We start from the raw sequence: 8094 nt of genomic DNA on the forward strand, positions 1-8094 counted from the left end.
TTGTCGGAATCACAATCCTACCCTTTGCAGTGAGAAAAAAACAAGGGGAATTCGCAGAATATATATTTCAATCTGGAACATCGACCGGCCAGCCAGAGATTTAATTAAAGATGCATTGCGCTTCGTTTCTAAAGTTGAATGAAGCTCAGCGGCGCCAACTTGGATCTTTCTCTCTCCTCCCCTCCTCCCCCCCTCTCTCTCTCTTTCTCCTGCCCTTGATTACATTCTATCGCGCAAAGTATCTACATTTTATTTTTCTCACGGAATATATATATCGCGTGGCTGCGATGTCAATTAAACTTTTTCTGCCTTTATGTTTGCCCTTCGAATATATCGCGATGAATCCGTACGCGGGGCACGAACTTTGTTTTTATCTCGCGAGGTTACGCTCTCTACTTTTCCGCGAATTAATTGCGATCGACTGACCAGCAGTTATTTCCGAGATTATATAGGAATGAACTTTCAAAAACGCGCGCGCACGCCCTTGTTGTATATTGAGAAAATCTAGCCGTGCCGTTATCGTTCTCCTTTATCGTTGCCCATTCGATTGCTCCACGTGTTTTCGTTTCCACTTAGATTAATTAAACGCTCGGTATTAATTAAATGCTGCTCGAATAAATATGCAGCAGCTGGAAATGGCCGCGCGATCGCATTGTTCGCGTAGCGTTTTTCACGCGAATGCACTTACGATTAATCCTAAAGGGCATGCAATCGCGCCGGACACATTGCCAGTTATGCATAATAATCGAACAATTTGCATGAATTTCTTTAACACTTCTGTACAACATTTCGCGCGGATTTTAATGACGAAAAATACCAGCAACTCCGCATCTCATTGACATAAAATATAATGTAATCTGCAGTGTCATCTACATATATGTACCTATATATAGGTAATATACATCAATGAGAGCAAAAAGATGTAATAATGCTTCCTCATCAGTAATATGTAAATTAAACAAATAACATATATTGTATTCGAATTTATTTCATATTCGATCGTTTTCATTTTCCCGTCATGAGAGAGCAATGTATATGCGAGCATCAACCTCGGGTGGGTCATGAACGTGCTGGCGCCGAGAGGCAAAGTTCGAGCATGTCGGTCGTTAGAATTGTTTCACGACTTCTTTACGATCCTACCAGGGGCCATTCTAATTTTTCACTAGCATACACGTCGCACAAACGTCTTTATCTGAACATTACGTTTGTATATGTACACGTATTTATAGTCACGAGGAATACTCGGAAATGAGAGAATTTTCAACTCGATCCTTTCGTTATACTTTTAATTTGAATAACTGTTACTATTATCGGAAAAAAATTATAAGCAAGCGTGTAAGTGTGCGCAAATAATAAAATATGGATCTTTAAAATAAAAATATCAATTGAAAATAATATGAATAATGTAATTCTGACAGTCATAAAAGAGTAAGATAAGAGGAATTAGAAAATAAAATCAATTAAAATTGAGTGTTTCGTCTATTTCTTATTTGACCAATTATTTATATATTAATAAAATTAATTAATAGAGGTAAATAATTAATCTTTTAAAATAAATTAAAAGTAACAGAGCAGAAGTTTAGACGCGCCTAACATGAAATGTGAAGGTAATTTTTTGCTTCCTCGAACGTTTCACGGACGACAAATTCAAATAAAATGCAACATGCGTGTAACGACATGTAAATATTACATCACACATATGGTATCTGTACGTTCACAAACAAAACGCAATTGTATCGATACATAGCTTTTGAAATATCTAATAGCTTCGAAAACATTATTAAGAGAATTGCTGACTTTCGTTATACATTTGCTATCAAAGCATAGCCACATTCCGCCGCGAGTTTCATAAATTCGATCGAAGCTTCCCGTCATGTTCGTTCAATCGCTATATTAAAGCCAAAGGCATGTATTGTGCACTCAATCTTTGTATACGCGATCCATATTTACGACGCGTTATTAAACAGAAATAAAATTCCAATGTAGTGGTCCAAAATTCCAAAATTTCCTAACTACATTTTTGAAAGTAATTGTAATATTACTTATTATTATTTTGGAAATTCCTTACTTAAATATTATCTTGTTATATCTAATCCGACATTTCTCAAGCTATGCTAAACGAATTCATAAGCACATAACAATATAAAAATACAAATATATAATTTGCTTTTAAATAATCACTACATATTTTACAAGGGCAATAGCGAAATAAAAGAATTTATTAAAATTATGTTACATTATATTAGATATTCATTAAAATATTTATGTCTATAACACATTTACATTCTAAATCAAATATATTTTTTATACTATTATTATCATATGATATGATCATTCACAAAATTAAAATTATATAATTCGCGTCCTTTTTCTATGAAAATTTTCACAGAAATGTTTCCCCATAAACTGCATCGCTGCTGTCCCACAATTTCAGAAAAAAAGCATGAGAAACGTCGGTTTAATCGTCGCGTGCGTGCAAGTGATCGCGTGAAAGCACTCGAAGCAAATCTACCTTCGGACGACAAGCTCGGAAAGTCGTAGACTTCGAAAAAGAAAAATAGAGGAAGGGATCGTTGAAGCTCTTTACGGATGCATCTCTCTTGGATTTTTTTTTTTTTTCTTTTACGCGGATTGCGTGAAGCGGATTTGTGTGACGTGGCTCTCCAACGCTGTCTGTCCATCTTGTTCAAGGATCACGTGGATCTCCATCTCCCGAGTTCGAGGGCGTCCTCTCGAAAGATTGACGTGGAAAATGATGGAATGTTAACCTATATTCTGTTCGCGAGTGAGTCACTTTTGACATTTAGACGATAACGCGTTACATTGCGACCCACATAAACAGGTGCGCTTTGTACACTGCGACGTTGTACAGGGATTTGAGAGCACAAAGGTTAAAATAACATAGACATAGATTATGCTTTCGGAGCACACGTTGGCTATCGTCTTTCATAGATTCACTCGATCAATCGAAATAACCCTACATTATATCTATTATAAGTCGAGCAAGAATCATGTCAATGCCCAGTAAACATAAAGTAACAAGAATATGATTGTATCAATGTTATGATTCCACACTCAATATTATAACTGTTATATAAAACATATGTTTATATTGTCGTTATGTCATTATTAATTGATGTTTTATCGTGTACTTTCGAAATTATAAAATTTATATAACACGTGATCGGGAATTTAATAATTATTTGCGTGATAATTTTATCAAAAGAACCTTTAGTTAGAAAACATTACATACAATCAATAAATTGTGCTTTGAATTTTTAGCAAGAATGATACTCAGTTCGAAAAAAGTCAGAGTAAAATTGTAAAATAAATCACGTTTTTTTCTTTTTTTAAAGTTAGATTCTCACGATGAGAGACACGTTTTAAAGATATCAACTTCAAGCCGTAGCCAACTTCAAGTCAGAGCAGCTCCGACGTACGGTACAAGATGACATATGACGTCAATGGAAATCTCTCTGCTACGGTCAATAAATTTGACAAATGTGAAAGAAAGCTTGTTAAAGGGGCGTCCCTTTAAATTATCTCCGACAGATGGATATCTCGAGTGTGGGATGGGTTCCGAGTGATAGAAATAACAGAATGAAAGTGTGCGTTCTCAACTTACCGATGCGATGTCGCCGTGAAAATCACCGCTGGGAAGACGTATCAAGCAAATTGCGACGTGATCCTATCTCTCGTTGCCGCGTTCATAATTCATTATCAATCACACACTGGGCACACTGGACACTTGTAGATCACGCACAAAACGGACAGAGCACTAACAACGCGATCGATGACCCGAATGAGTGGCGTTTCGAGTGACGGCGACGGCGACCGCGGACGGTTGACAGTTCGCGTCGTTGAGAATTGAGATACGTGAAAAACGCCAAATCAAGCCAACGTCACGACGCTCGTACAACGAGCGACCGGCTCCGACTAGTCCGACTGTCGTCAGTGTGGTAGGTACTAGGTAGGCCACCCGCTGTTATCAAAGCCGACAGGCAAGCTCGGCCTTCTCCGACCACCTTCGCTTATGCGTACGCGACACCACCACACCGCCATTACTAGTATTGCCACTGCCAACAGTGCGAACCGCCTCGCCAGACGCGCTCGCGCTCGCGTTCGTTCATTGTTGGCCCTTCGACCGACGCGCGTCGAACGTTTCCGAGTGCGACCGAGTTTTAACGAAGCAGCTACGGCGGGCGCGAACAACGAATTCAACGTCTCAACGAATTTCTCTTCTGATAAACGGAAAGGATCGTATTCTCTCGATTCTCTTGATAGCGGGGAATTTCGGACTCGAATCGATTCGATTCAATGCGACAAGTATCGCCAGACGGAGTATCATCTACATCATTTTAAAATCAGAAATCGACATTTTTCACGGTACACAGACGATGCTCACCAACGTCATACAGAATGGATTTGAATTATAAATATGATTTCTATGTAGAAATATCCATCCTTCGATTTCAAATTCTATGTTAATTCAATGTAAAGAAAGGTACAAATTTTTTTTTTCGCAATCGTTTTGAGATCTTTTTTATTTCTACTTCTTCTTATATGTACTTTTTTCATTGAAATAGAAGATTAATAATAATGATGCTTGGTGTACAACTTTGCTTCCGCCGTTTTCCTATAGATGATTTTAGCGGTAAGTGGTGGTCGAAATAAATAGATCATAGATGTCATACAATAAACTTGGGCATCTGTCAATATAATCCCATAGAAACATTAGTCGATTTGTGTCTGCATCATAAAGTTATTCTCAATTGAAAATGTCAGTTTACGAGCCAAATTCTCGTCATTTGCGGGAGGTTTTAATTTTTTGCTTCAATATGAAGAAATCTGCCTGAGGCTCATCGAATGCTCTCAAATACTTATGGTGAGGCCGCTATTAGTGAAAGAACGTGTCGTGAGTGGTTTGAAGAACGGTGATTTTGACGTCCAAGGTCATGCTCTGTATTTGGTGGGACCAGCTCGGCGTAATGTATTATGAACTGTTAAAACCGACTGAAACAATCACAGGCGATCGGTACGCAATTGATGCGTTTGAGCCGAGCATTGAAAGACAAACGGCCGCAATACAACGAGAGACACGATAAAGTGATTTTGCAGCATGATAATGCTCGACTCCATGTTGCGAAAGTGGTCAAGACATACTTGGAAACGTTGAAATGAGAAGTCCTACCTCACCCGCTGTATTCTCCAGACATTGCTCCCTCTGACTATCACTTGTTTCGATCAATGGCACACGGCCTGACTGACCAGCACTTCCGGTCTTATGAAGAAATAAAAAATTGGATCGATTCGTGGATAGCCTCAAAAGATGACCAGTTTTTTCGACGCGGGATTCGTACGCTACCCGAAAGATGGGAGAAAGTAATGGCCAGCGCGATGGACAATACTTTGAATAAATGTATAATCAGTTTTTTACAATAAAGCCTCGAATTTCGGAAAAAACGGCGGAAGCAAAGTTGTACACCTATATATTAAAGAAAAATTGATATATTAAAATAAAGTCCTTCATCGTTATAAAATCGCTGTTAGTTGTGCTTCAATTATTTAAAAGTTAATTTAGAATTGTTGATTCAAGGATGAATTAATTTTTAAATAATTCAAGCCCCTAAAACTGATAGCATTTCACGTTATCGTAACAATATGAATAAGTATTTTATTAACTTTATTTCAATGTATCAATTTTTCTTTAAGTGTAGCGACATTATTATAATAATTTTCGATTTCCATGAAGAAAAATACATAAGAAAATGTAAAAAACGATCTTTGAACGCGCGGTCACGAAAAAAGTTGTCTCCTCCTTTGATCGTTAGTCTAATAAGACTTTTCAGATTCCAAATCCATAGTTTTAGTCGAAAAAGCGATAGAAATTCAAATTTTATTTTCTTTTAGAAATTTATGAACGTTATAATACTTTTAGTTTCTTTTTCTAACAAAGGAAATAATAAAGCCAATAAAAGCTAATATAGTTGATCGCTAATATAGTTGATGGATTGTGTAATCCAAATATTCACCTGTTTTTCTACAATGTATTGAGAAATGTTTTACGCCCATCTCGATATTTGTTATACACACACTGAGAATGGCCAAATTTTTGGTCAAAATGTCTGTAATTTGTGATTAAAACACACACACACACACACACACACACATATATATATATATATACAGGGCGTCTGGAAATAATCGCCAAATATTTCATGAGCAGGTAGAGCGGACTAAACTGAGTCGAAAAGTCCTCTATCATTTTGTAAATTTCCCCAATAGTTAACGAGATATTAATCCTTAAAGATAGTCGAATAGTCGCGCGCTCGCTCGGCCTACTAAGGCCTGCGAAGTGTATATGCCTACTGATTGGCGCACGGTCCTTGGGAATTGGGGATTGATTGGCAAGCGCCGCACACACCGCCGCAAGCCTTCATAGCATCGGTAGGCATATATACTTCGCAGTAATATACGGCCTTCCCTATTTCGCGCATAACGCTCGCGATTGTATTACTTACTACACCGATTGTTATTTATTTCGTGCGGCCCCAACCTTCTTTACATTTCATCTTCGTGATTCGACAGACAGTAAGTGATTTGGCAGAGTAGTGAGCATCCATAAGTAAGTATAAAAGGAAAAAATATTATGATTTGAAGACTAGAGTATTGCAGAGGGGACACCATTCTTGCGTGTACAAGGAACACGGATCACGAATTGGTGGACCAAAAGAATTTTCCAAACCGAAGCCGAAGTTTCGAGATCGCGAAACAATTCCCATTTAAGCGTGCTTCGAGTAAGAAGCATAGAAGAAAATCGGAGGATCTGGTGATCACGCAGTTGTTGAGGTGAGGCAATAAGTATGACATTGGCTACATTGGTTTACATCGTTCGCTTAATCCGCGATTAAGCTTATTTATACAATAGGTGTCTTTGTTAGTCTGTAGTCTAAGGTCCGCGTATAGGTCGCGGACTAAACGCACGGTGTACATAGCCATTATATTAGGTATGGGAAAAAGTTGATGGCATTTTTCCCGTTAAATGGCATTAAAAAAACGCCACGAACTTTTTCTTACACCTAATATTAGGTGTAGTAAAAAGAAATCTATTATTTTTGCATGAAATTGAATGAAAAAATAATGAATTTCTTTTTACTACACTTAATATTTATTCTTTTTTTTTATATTTCTCTCGCCTGTAGTTTGTACGAAAAATTCCCCGTGCGAAAATTTGCCGTGGATCCTCTTAAGCTTGATTTACGTAAGACGCAGAATGCAGTTCACAGATCGCAAAATTAGAAACTTAACTTAACATATTTTAATTATAATAGAATATAGGGCGCAGAACACAGGACGCAGGAAGTTGGGTGAACTTTCGCGTCTTGCATCCTATGTATTGCGATTTATTACAGTCTGAAGTATGTTTCATCTGTGACCTGCATTTTGCGTCTTATATAAAGAGTTTCTTTATAAAAAGTCAAGTTTTAGCGAATTTTTCTGTTATTGGTCAGAAGGCATAGTTCGGCGAAAACGGTTTTTATTTGAAATTCGCAAGTAGTTTTTGATTTTTTTACACTCTGTTCTATTAAAAGAAGAGTTGCAACCAATTGAATATAGATATAATCTATTTTGTTCTGATATTTTATCGCAAGTTGAAATTTAATCTTCATTTTATTTTAGATTCAGACTTAAAATTTACTCATCGCTTCTTTGAAAGAGTGATTAGATGTAATGATGCATGCATTGCTATGCCAACATCATTTTTTTCAGTAGGGACAAAAGAAGACTGTACATTTATATGACACTAAATGCATCGCATCGTTTGCTGAGTAAACAATCTGAAAAACTTTCTTAAAAATTTTGATAACTTCAAAAATATTTCACGTCATTTATATAATTTTTAAATATGAAACATTAATATAAAATTAATATCCATTTTATTAATGAAATCATTATTATAATTAATCATTTTAAAATGATTAATTTAATTTAATTAAATTTTTATTTTAATTTAATTTAATTAATTGTGTATATATTAGTATTACATTTTCAGAGTTTATTTATATTTATATTGAAAGGTTACAAACAATATAA

This window comes from Atta colombica, unplaced genomic scaffold, assembly GCF_001594045.1.
Source record: "Atta colombica isolate Treedump-2 unplaced genomic scaffold, Acol1.0 scaffold7, whole genome shotgun sequence".
Taxonomy (NCBI): domain Eukaryota; kingdom Metazoa; phylum Arthropoda; class Insecta; order Hymenoptera; family Formicidae; genus Atta; species Atta colombica.